We start from the raw sequence: 12,799 nt of genomic DNA on the forward strand, positions 1-12,799 counted from the left end.
TGGAATTCTCTTGCTTTTTCCATGATCCAGTGGATGTTGGTAATTTGATCTCTGGTACCTCTGCCTTTTCTAAAACCAGCTTGAACATCAGGAAGTTCACAGTTCACATACTGCTGAAGCCTGGCTTGGAGAATTTTGAGCATTACTTTACTAGCATGTGAGATGAGTGCAATCGTGTGGTAGTTTGAGCATTCTTTGGCATTGCCTTTCTTTGGGATTGGAATGAAAACTGACCTTTTCCAGTCCTGTGGCCACTGCTGAGTTTTCCAAATTTGCTGACATTGACTGCAGCACTTTCACAGGATCATCTTTTGGGATTTGAAATAGCTCAACTGGAATTCCATCACCTCCACTAGCTTTATTCATAGTGATGCTTCCTAAGGCTCACTTGACTTCACATTCCAGGATGTCTCGCTGTAGGTGAGTGAGTGATCACACCATCGTGATTATCTGGATTGTGAAGATTTTTTTTGTACAGTTCTGTGTATTCTTGCCACCTCTGCTTAATATCTTCTGCTTCTCTTAGGTCCATACAATTTCTGTCCTTCATTGAGCCCATCGTTGCATGAAATGTTCCCTTGGTATCTCTAATTTTCTTGAAGAGAGCTCCAGTCTTTCCCAGTCTGTTGTTTCCCTCTATTTCTTTGCACTGATCACTGAGGAAGGCTTTCTTATTTCTCCTTGCTATTCTTTGAAACTGCGTTCAAATGGGTATATCTTTGCTTTTCTCCTTTGCTTTTCACTTCTCTTCTTTTCACGGCTATTTGTAAGGCCTCCTCAGACAGCCATTTTGCTTTTTTGCATTTCTTTTTCTTGGGGATGGTCTTGATTTCTGTTTCCTGTACAGTGTCACAAACCTCCATTCATAGTTCATCAGGCACTCTATCAGATCTAGTCCCTTAAATCTATTCTCACTTCCACTGTATAGTCATAAGGGATTTGATTTAGGTCATACCTGAATGGTCTAGTGGTTTTCCCCACTTTCTTCACTTAAGTCTGAATTTGGCAATAAGGAGTTCATGATCTGAGCCACAGTCAGCTCCCAGTCTTGTTTTTGTTGCCTGTATAGAGCTTCTCCATCTTTGGCTGAAAAGAATATAATCAATCTGATTTCAGTGTCGACCATTTGGTGATATTGATGTGCAGAGTCTTTTCTTGTGTTGTTGAAGAGGGTATTTGCTATGACCAGTGTGTTCTCTTGGCAGAACTCTATTAGCCTTTGCCCTGCTTCATTCTGTACTCTAAGGCCAAATTTGCCTGTTACTCCGGGTGTTCCTTGACTTCCTACTTTTGCATTCCTGTCCCCTATAATGAAAAGGACATCTTTTTTGGGTGTTAGTTCTAGAAGGTCTTGTAGGTTTTCATAGAACTGTTCAACTTCAGCTTCTTCAGCATTACTGGTCAGGGCATAGACTTGGATTACCATGATATTGAATGGTTTGCCTTGGAAACGAACAGAGATCATTCTGTCATTTTTGAGATTGCATCCAAGTACTGCATTTCAGATTCTTTTGTTGACTATGAGGGCTACTCCATTTCTTCTGAGAGATTCCTGCCCACAGTAGTAGATATAATGGTCATTTGAGTTAAATTCACCCATTCCAGTCCATCTTAGTTTGCTGATTCCTAGAATGTCGATGTTCACTCTTGCCATCTCCTGTTTGATCACTTCCAATTTGCCTTGATTCATGGACCTAACAGTCCAGGTTCCTATGCAATATTGCTCTTTACAGCAATGGACCTTGCTTCTATCACCAGTCACATCCACAACTGGGTGTTGTTTTTCTTTGGCTCCATCCCATCATTCTTTCTGGAGTTAGTTCTCCACTGATCTCCAGTAGCATATTGGGCACCTACTGATCTGGACAGTTAATCTTTCAGTATCCTATCTTTTTGCCATTTCATACTATTCATGGGGTTCTCACGGCAAGAATACTGAAGTGGTTTGCCATTCCCTTCTCCAGTGGACCACATTCTGTCAGACCTCTCCACCATGACCTGTCCATCTTGGGTGGCCCCACTATGCCCACTTTATTTCACGATGTTGACTACAGTTTTCTGTGCTATACATTAGGATCTTGTTTATCTGTATTCACTCTTAATAAAATTTATTTCATCACAATATTTGACTACAGGAGAGTTGTGACCTTAAGGGTCCCTGGCACAAAGTTACTGAAATGTCCCATAATTTAATTTTTACAGTTAAAAATTAGAAATTAATTTTGATTCAAAACTAACTAAATCTAAGAAAATGGCCTCAGAATGAAGTAGCTACGCACAGGATAAAACTAACGGATACTGTGTAATGATTAACTGAAAAAAACTGCAAGGTTTTAAGGAATACTCATAAATAAATTCTTTCAGGAAATGAAAAAGTTTCTTAGCTAACAAACACTTCCAAAAGAGTCGGTAAAATATTTGAAACAACTACAAAAACTGTTTCACAAAAAACCCCACACACTTTTAATCATATAAAATAAAATACAATAAAAAACATATTGGGAGATTATATTTGAGTAACAAAAAATACCCAAAGGCTTCCCGACAGAAGGTGCTTATTCTTACATGGAAACAAAATGCCTTTCCCACATTGTTCACATTTGACAGGATTTCTGTCCAGTGTGAATATTTTAATACACTTGCACATGAGAGAAAGTGAAGGTTTTCCTGAATTTTTCAATCACTGGATGTCTGTAAAGTATGTGTTCTTAAATGTTTATTTATATGTGATTTATATCTATAACTTTTACCACATTGATGACATTGATATGGTTTCTCTCCAATGTGACTTCTCTGATGTATTTTAAGAGAACTGGCATTAATGAATACTTTCTCACATTCTTTACATTTATAAGGACCATCTCCAGTATGTGTTATTATGTGTTTCTTGAAGTAATAGTTAAATATGTAGGATTTCCCACATTCCTTACACTCATAGGGTTTTTCTCCAGTGTGGATTCTTTCATGCTTTTGAAGAGAACTTGCAGAAATCAATACTTTAGAACATGTTTTACATACATATGGCATGTCTCTTGTGTGCTGTCTTTTGTGTTCCGTTAAGGAAGTCAAATAATTGTAGGCTTTATCACATTGGTTACACTCATAGAGTTTCACTCCTCTGTGAATTCTTTCATGAATTTGAATACTTTTAGGACTTTTAAACTCTCTTCCACATTGTTTACATAGATAAGGTTTCTCTCTAGTGTGACGCCTTTCATGCTTTTGAAGATCACTGAAAATAATGAATCCTTTCTCACATTTCTGACATTTAAAAGGTGAATCTCCAGTGTGTGTTACCATGTGTCTTCGAAAAGTTCTTTTCCATAAGAAGGCTTTCCCACATTCTTTACATTCATAAGGTTTCTCCCCGGTGTGAGTTCTTGTGTGTTGCTGCCAACATTTTCGAGATAGAAAACATTTTCCACATTGTAAACATTCATAGGGTTTCTCTCTAATGTGACTCTTTTCATGTATTTCAAGAGAACTGGAATTATTGAATGCTCTTTCACATTCCTTACATTTATAAGGGCCATCTCCAGCGTGTATTATCACGTGTTTTTGGAGCCTTTCATTTAATCTGTAGGCTTTCCCACACTCCTTACACTCATAGGGTTTTTCTTGCGTGTGGATCGCCTTATGCTTTCGAAGAGAGCTGGCAAAAGTCAATGCTTTAGAATATGTTTTAGATACACATGGCATCTCTTCTGTGTGAAGTGTTTTGTGTGCCTTTAAGGAATACAAATAATTGAAGGTTTTACCACATTGGTTACATTCATAGGATTTTTCTCTCCTGTGAATTCTTTCATGTATTTTTATACTTCGAGGAGTTTCCAAGGTTTTTCCACATTGTTTACACTGATAGGGATTCTCTCCATTGTGACTCCTTAAATGATATTGATAATGACTGAAAAAGATGAATGCTTTCTCACATTTCTCACATTTATAAGGTAGATCTCCAGTGTGTGTTACCATGTGTTTTAGAAGACTTATGTTCCACATGAAGGCTTTCCCACATTCTCTACATTCATAGGGTTTTTCCCCCGTGTGAGTTCTTTTGTGCAGTAGGAAAGATTTTTGATATGGAAAAACTTTTCCACATTGTAAACATTCATAGGGTTTCTTTCCAGTGTGACTACTTTCATGTGTTCTGAGAGCACTGGGAGAAACGAATGCCTTCCCACATTCTTTACACTTATATAACTTCTCAGGGTACCCTTGATGCTCTCTTGGTTTGTCTTCAACATGACATTTCATATGTCTAGTAAGGGATGAAACACTCATGAAGGTTTTTCCACATGGACTGCATTTCCATGGTTTTAAATCATGAGTCTTTTTCTCCATTTTGAGAGCTGAAATAAGATTTTCTTCGAAGGAACTAAGGTCCTTATTTTCAGGCAGTTTCCCTCTCATAGGACTTCTGCAAATCATGAGAATAACATTCTTACTTTCTTTATTCTATTACATTTTTGTATTTATTACATCTTACAGGAATAGTGGGGTTTTCTATCTTGTGTGAATTGTTACAAGTTGAATATACTGAATGCTCTTCAACAGATCTCCAACCTTTCTATTAACCTAATATGGAGAAAATAAGCATTTGAAGCACAAGTACTAAGTCTGTGTTCTAGCAGCCCAAGAGCCAAAAGTACTGCAGCTTGAGCTCTGCAACAAGACAAGCCACTACAATGAGAAGTCTCCTTAATGCAACAGAGATAGCCACCACTCTCCATAAGTCAAGAAAAAGCTGGGCACCAAGGCAGACCCAGCAGAGCCAAAAATAAATACATAAATAAATAAAATTATTTTAAAAAACTAACATTCAAATACAGTTTATGAATATAAACTGCACACAAATTACATTGGAAAATGGAACATTTCTTCTACATTTAAGAAAATATTTCTGGGAGACATTTTCAAGAATAATTAAATTTCAAAATGTGGCTATTTCTTTTCTTTGGTTCCTTTAAAATTTTCATAACAGACCTAAATTCACACATGAGACATGCTTTGTATCGTGGATATGGCTCACCTTAATTTTTTCCCAGGGTTTTTCTCCAAATCTTCAATGTCATGATCTTGTTGTTTTGCCGCTGAAATGCAGAAACAGAAAAATGTCCCAAAGTATTAGAAATTAAAGAAAAATTCATTGGATTTCAGGTCCATGATGAACTCTGACCCTGCCCAGTTTCTGTTACTTTCTTTTTTTTCCCCCACCATGTTGTTGTGCAGCTTGTGGGATATTACTTCCTGAACCAGGGATTGAACTCAGGCCAGAGTGGTGAAAGAGTCAAGTCCTAACTTTTGGACTGCAGGAGACTTGCCCTTTTTTCCCTCATAGTTTCTTTACCAATGCATTCTCTTTCCATATTCCAAATCTTTGAACACTAAAGACAGATAACACTTGTTCTCCAGTAGACCAACAAAAGGACTTTTGTCATTCTTACCTACTGATGCCAGATTCCTGATGTTTTCCAACATCACATCTCTGTAGAGTTTCTTCTGTGAGGAATCCAGTAAAACCCACTCATCCTGGGTAAAATTCACAGCCACATCCTCAAAGACCAATGAGTCCTAAAACACCCAAAATATGCACACAGTGAGATACATGAGACTGAAATGCTAGATATCTATGTGTGTGTATGTGCTTAGTCACTCAGTCGTGTCCAACTCTTTGCAACCCCATGGACTGCAATCCACAAGGCTCCTGTGTCCATGGGGATTCTCCAGGCAAGAACACTGGAGTGAGCTGCCATGCCCTTCTACTCCATTTATAACTGCTATGCAGCTTACGTATGATTCTGTTATTCTAGGATTTCATCATGAGAAACCTACACTCCACACTTCCTCAATAATGGAATAGCATCATGAAGAAATGAAATTATTTATACATCATTTCTGTGGTCACAGTATTGCTTATATCACAATCATGGCCAAGCCAGAGAATGGAGGGTAATGACAGAAATCCTTTACAAATGAAACAAATACAATATTAGAAACACTGATTTCCTGTGAAAAAATTCTTTCATCTTTTTCCTTATGATCTACAATTTACAGTACCACATGGGGCAGATGATCAACACTGCATAGTTTTTCAGTGAATAAAAACCCAGTAAAAAACTGGAAAGCCTTTTCTAGTCATATGACCTAACATCAGAGGCCAGGTGACCAGTATAACTTAGACTTTGAACAAAGTCCAGGTGTCCACACTGACCCAACGTCCTCCAGGTTTTTAGAAAAAAATCACCTGCAGCTGCCTGAATATAAATATTCTTCTGAAGAAACACTACCTTTAAGTTGGCTGATAATAATCACAGAATCTGCTTTTCTCTTCTCTCTACATAATAAAACTTGATGCAGATAGCAAGTGACTTCAACCTGAGACCTCAGAGATGAAGAATCACTAACACTATGTTAGACCACAAAATTCACTCTACTCAAGTGCCTCTGGGCACTTCCAGCCAAATTTTAAACACACAGTGCAATTACACACCAGAAACACTCTTTCTCATCACACACTAACAGTATACCCTGGGCCTTACTGCCTTTAAGCACAGGTTAAGAGCTACAGCTACATCAATGTCCATAATACTTTGAGGATGAATTTTCCTGTGATCATAAAATATGAGGGTATCATCATTGGCTTCCTCCAAAAGAACATAAAGCTTCTATCCTGCAATTTCAAGAACAAGTGTTTGGCCAGCAACCACTATAACCACTGCTAGGCATAAATCTAGTCTGTGGTTTGTGAATTTAAATGTTGTGATTCTCCATCTCACAAGAAGAGAATGAAAAAACATGAAATAAAGAACCATCAGAGCACAACCTGAAAAGTCAAGCTGGAGCCCTAATACTGGGAAAAAGAAAAGAAAGGCATTTAAAAAATATTCCTCAAATATTTTGCTCTAAAGGCCTGTACCCCAAAACACCTGTTTCACTAGCGTCTAACACAAAGATTAAAAATACCAAAAACACAGAACAAAATATTCATGAACCTAGCATGAAATTTTTTAATGGAATATTTCAGGTACAGATAATGAAAATCACTAAAGAAAAAGAGAGACAGAAATCACAAGCACTAAGGTTTTCCTAACGTTAATGACAGACAACATCTGTAGATCCAGAAGCTCAGTGAACAAAACATGAAAACAACTAAAACGGAGACCAATGCATGTTATATTCAACATAAAGAAAAAAACAAAAGCAAAGAGAAAATAATGTAAAAAGCCAGAGGCATACTTTTATGTATAGGAAAAGACTAGAATCAGATTGCACTTCCTTCTGGGACAAAACATAAACTAAAGCAAGAACCAAGTTGACTGAAATATTAAATGATTTCATATTTTTAAAAATTGCTAGAATTTTGTTAGCAAGCAAAATTAGGAAAAATTAAGAATACAAAGCCATTTTGAGAAAAAAGTTGATGGAATTAGTCATTAATATAACAAGTTTGAAAGATACCTTTGAAAATTCATTAGAAATGGGTATTTGCTGGTGGTCAGCGGTTGAGAATCCACCTGCCAATGCAGTGGACACGAGTTTGAGCCCTGCTTTAGGAACAGCCCACAGACAAAGTGGCAACTAAGCCAATGGGCCACAAGTAGTGACTCTGATCTAGAGCCCTAGAGCCAGAACTACCGAGCCAGCATACTGCTCCTACTGAAGCTCTTGCCCACAGAATCGATGCTCCACAAGAAAAGGCATCCCAACGAGACAACTGCTCCCCGCAACTAGAGACTGGCTCTCTCTTACTGAAACTAGAGAAAGCCTGTGTGCAGCAAGGAAGAGCCAGGACAGCCATAAATAAATAAATAAATCTTTAAGAAAAAATTCATTGGAAAGAATATAAATTATGCAGGGGGACTAAAAGTGGCATTCTTGTTGTTGTTCAGCTACAAGTTGATAAACATGTAGTCATTATGACTAAAAGAGAAGATAGAAATGACCAATATAAGGAAGACACACAGGGAAAATGAAAATTTAAAAGACTTAGTAAAATCAGGCATCCATTTATCATCACAAACAAGAAATAGAGGCAACTTCTACTTCCTAAGAAAAAACATGTTCCTGAATTCTGTCGGTAAATTCAAATAGTCATTCTGTGGCACATAACTGTGTCTGTGAAACATTTGAAAGATATTCCAACAACAGATAACTCTTGGTTAAGGAGACATATTCAGAGTCTTCCCTGGTAGCCTAGTGTTTAAGAATCTGCCTTGCAAAAAAAAAAAAAAGAATCTGCCTTGCAATGCAAGGGATGCAGGTAAGAATGCTGCTCTAGGAATTAAAGTCCTGCACATCCTGGGGCAACCAAGCCTGAGTGCTTTAGAGCCCCTGCTCAATAACAAGACAGGTTCATGTGCCTGAACTACAGAAAAATACAGAACAAAAGTCAGCAAGCTGCAGCAAAGATCCAGAGCAGTCAACATAAAAATGATGAGAATAATAATAATCTGGAAAATAAAAATTTGAAACTTCAAAAACAACAGGGTAAGACTTATCCTAATATTGGAAGAAAGTCAGTCTCTTCCTAGAGAGCCACATTGAAATTGGACAAAGAAAAGGAAAGGCAATTCAAATGAAAATAAACTTGTTTTAACAAATAGTGCAAGAATTAATAGATATTCACAAACACACAAATAAAATGAATAAAATGAATGTTGACACAGGACTTACATATTTTACCAGAAAAACTCTCAAAACCATTACAGATCTAAATATACAGTACAAAAGTAATAACCTCCTGCAAAATTTCACAGAAAGAAATTGAAATTAAGTCGTCTTGGCTTTGATGATTAATTTTCAAACAACACACACAAAGCCTATGAAAGAAAATAAGTATAATTTCACTTCATTAATAGAAAATGCCTCCTCTGAGAAAGAGAGTGTTAAGAGAATGATAAGCCAAGTCACAGGATAGGAGAAAATATTTGCAAATCACTTATGTGATAAATGGGGCTTCATGGTAGCTCAGCTGGTAAAGAGTCTGCCTGCAATGCAGGAGACCCTGGTTCAATTCCTGGGTCGGGAAGATTCCCTGGAGAAGGGACAGGCTACTCATTTCAGTATTCTTGCCTGGAGAATCTCCATGGACAGAGGAGCCTGGTGGGCTGCAGCCCATAGGGTCACAAAGAGTCAGACACAACTAAGCAACTAAGCACAGCACCACACATGTGATAAATGACAGGCATTCAAAATAGCCCCACAACTATGAAAACTCAACAGTAAGAAGATAAAATAATCCAATTAACAATGGGCAAATGATCTCAACAGTTGACCAGAAAGCATATACAGAAGGGAAATAGGAAATATGAAAACAAGCTGAACATCAAATGTCAATTGGAAACTGCAAATAAAACAATAAACTGTCACTACACAGTCATGACTATCAAGAAAAATACTCAGAATACCAATTAGATGTGAAGATCATTCTCATTCACTGTTGTTGCTGTTCAGTCGCTAGGTGGAGACTGTGAGTCCCATGCTCTGTAACCCCCAAAGACTGTACTATTCCAGGCTCCATAGGGGTGCTCCAGGCAAGAATACTCGAGTGTTTTGCCATTTCCTTCTCCATGGAATCTTCCAGAGCAGGGATCCAACTGGAAGCTCCTGAAATGGCAAGGGGATTTACTGCTGAGGAAAATGGAATTTGATACCCCTATCAAGTAAGACTGGAGAAGGCAATGGCACCCCACTCCAGTACTCTTGCCTGGAAAATCCCATGGATGGAGGAGCCTGGAAGGCTGCAGTCCATGGGGTCGCTGAGGGTCGGACACGACTGAGCGACTTCCCTTTCACTTTTCACTTTCATGCATTGGAGAAGGAAATGGCAACCCACTCCAGTGTTCTTGCCTGGAGAATCCCAGGGACGGGGGAGCCTGGTGGGCTGCCGTCTATGGGGTCGCACAGAGTCGGACACGACTGAAGCGACTTAGCAGTAGCAGCAGTATCAAGGAAGACGGCAGCATATTTTGAAAACAACATATACTAAGTACTTAAGACCCAGCTATACCACTCCTTGTTATTTGTTGAAATGAGTACAACTCTTGTATTCACACAAAATTCATACACAAATAGTTGTATGGGGCCCAAGGAACAGAAGTTAACAGATAAGCAACAAATCCTGCAAGAGTCAAATAATCAGTGGTACATTCATACAATCAAATACTGTTCACTAATGAAAAGGAATGAAGTGTTAATATCAAACTATGAAAACACATGAAGGAAACACGTATTAAAAGTGTATTGCAACCTGAAAGGAGCCAATCTGAAAAAGCTAGAAACTGTATGATTCTGAGTATATGAAGGCCTTCAAGTACTTCCCCTTGCAGGCTACAAGGGGCCTTGCTGATGCTACGTCACTTCAGTCGTGTCCAACTCTGTGCGACCCCATAGACGGCAGCCCACCAGGCTCCTCTGTCCCTGGGAGTCTCCAGGCAAGAACACTGGAGCGGGTTGTCATTTCTTTTTCCAATGCATGCATGGATGCTAAGTCGCTTCAGTTGTGGCCAACTCTGTGCAACTCTATGGACATCAGCCCATCAGGCTCCTCTGTCCACAGGATTCTCTAGGCAAGAATACTGGAGTGGGTTGCCATTTCCTTCTCCTCCAAGGGGCCTTAGCCCAGCCCTTAGGCTGAAGACAATGAACCCAGGCTCTGCTCCCCACTCACTACAGGTGCTCTACACCACCACTAAAATGTTAAACACACAAATCTTGTTTGACCAATTCACCATGTACAAGCCATGTCTACTATTTCACCGAGAAAACCACAAATAACTTCCTTTCATAAAAATTTATGTCAATCATTATTTTCAACACAAGTAATCCTACTTGAATACTTTTTGTCTGCAACTGTAAATCCTGGAATGCCTTGGAAATGGACCAAAACTAGAGTGCCCCCCGCCCCCATGATTTCACCATACTCACTCAGGGAATGAAACAAAGTGAAACAAATGGAATGTAAGAATGTACTATTTCCCAACGACATTCCCATCTTAAGTCTTCGGAAATATTGTATACAGTTCGTGAAGCTCCATTAATTAAATATGTCTTACAGTATATAAAAAATAAATAAATGAGTAGATCTTCTGAAGGGGACTCAAAGGGTAGTTCATCAATAAAAGTTTCAAAAAAGAAAGGAAAACCTTCATGAAAGGATTTCCTATGGAGTATCTGTTCCCAGTTAAAAAAATTGGGCAAAAAATGGCTATCAGACAACGAATTTACTGGCGGTTACTTTCGGCTTTCCGCTAAGGTAAAATACCTACGGATGTCTCCCCCGCACCCCGGAAAAACGCCATCCAAGACTGAGCAAATAGGATAAAAAGTTAAAATATTGCGTTTGTTTGAAATGCACCGCAGAGACGAATAGTTGACCATTTCAATCGGAATTTTGGGAATGAGGGGAACGACCTGGAAGTTTAATGATTACTGCCAATCATAAAAAGGGCTTCCCTGATGTCTCATTGGCAAAAATACCGCCGGCCAACGCAGAAGACGCAGGTTCTCGCAGGTTCCATCACTGGCGGTAAAACATCCCCTGGATAGCAACCCCCTCCAATATTCTTGCCTGGAAAATTCCACGGAGAGAGGAGCCAGGGCGGGCAACAGTAGTCCATGGGGTCCCAAAGCATCGGACACGATTGAGAAACTAAAAAACAACAAAGAGCTACTAACTGGTATTAAGGTCTTTGAGATCCCGCTTCCCAAATCTTTGGAAAAATCAGAGGACTCAGGGTGCCTGCAGAGTAAAAAGGCAGCCTGGGAGCCCTCTGCTGCTGCCGCTGCTAAGTCGCTTCAGTCGTGTCCGACTCTGTGCGATCCCATAGACGGCAGCCCACCAGGCTCCCCTGTCCCTGGGATTCTCCAGGCAAGAACACTGGAGTGGGTAGCCCTCAGACAACATCTAATCCTACGACCTGACCCTGGAGAACCAGTTGCGATTGTCCCCTGTAGACCATGCATGTGGTAACACAATCTTGGGAAGAAGAGGGGCTGCGCGCAAAGAGCCGCAGATAGAGCCTCCAGGGCCGAAGTTCCGGCGCGCAGTGCCGGGACCAAACGCCCAGGTCCCGGCTGCCGGGCCATCCTCCCCCTCGCTGCAAGCCGGCGGGGACTGAGATCCGAGTGGCACCCCAGACCCAGAGTATCCACAGACTCCGGCGGTGACCCCGAGGTGCCGGATCAAACCGTGTAGCGACCAGTCCCACCTAGCTGTCGGTAACCCAGTGGGCGGACTCACCATTTCAAGTTGCTTGGAAGTTACTTTGAGTCCCTCCCAAGAGCTCCAAAGACTTGCGCAGATCGCAGGGCTTCTGAACGTAAGAGGGACCAAAAGGGTGAAACCGCAAAGACACCGGTCTTTCTCCCCAGTGGGAGAAAGGAAGTCCAGGCATTGGCGCAGAATTGCCCCGCCCACCTGCCGCATCGACCTCCTGGGTGGACAGATTCCAGTGTCCCGCCCCTTCCTCCTGAGTGACAACCTGTGGGAGGTGGGATTGGACCTCCCTTGGCCCGTTGCTTGTGCTTGGATAAAGAATTGTTTTGGGGTCTATGATACCCGATTCCGTTTCAAGATGGAGCAAGTACAGATAAGATGGCGGCCCTGGCCAGTCCTGCCTGGAACAAACTGGTCATAGGTCCTCCCGGGGTCAAGGGCTTGGTGTAAAATTGTGTGGCCAGGCATGGAACTGTGCTTCTTAAGAAAGGCAGACACTGAAATGTGAACTCACCGTCTCTAATACAGGGGTCGCCTCCATTTTCATCTTTGGTCCTAAGGAGGGCTGAATCTTCCACCCAT

General features: G+C 40.3%; 1 protein-coding gene across 1 annotated transcript in view; it reads right to left on the minus strand.

Annotated features, from left to right (window-relative positions):
- Nucleotides 1-4,468: 4,468 nt before the first annotated feature.
- Nucleotides 4,469-12,799, minus strand: part of LOC129625390 (zinc finger protein 564-like) — a 60,450-nt gene continuing 52,119 nt past the window's right edge. Inside the window, exons 6-7 of the mRNA XM_055543703.1 lie at nt 5,445-5,571; nt 4,469-5,090 (exon numbers count right to left, since the gene is read on the minus strand). The gene's annotated coding sequence lies outside the window, so the exon portion shown is untranslated. The remainder of the gene's footprint in view (nt 5,091-5,444; nt 5,572-12,799) is intronic.

This window comes from Bubalus kerabau, chromosome 1 (genome assembly GCF_029407905.1).
Source record: "Bubalus kerabau isolate K-KA32 ecotype Philippines breed swamp buffalo chromosome 1, PCC_UOA_SB_1v2, whole genome shotgun sequence".
NCBI lineage: Eukaryota > Metazoa > Chordata > Mammalia > Artiodactyla > Bovidae > Bubalus > Bubalus kerabau.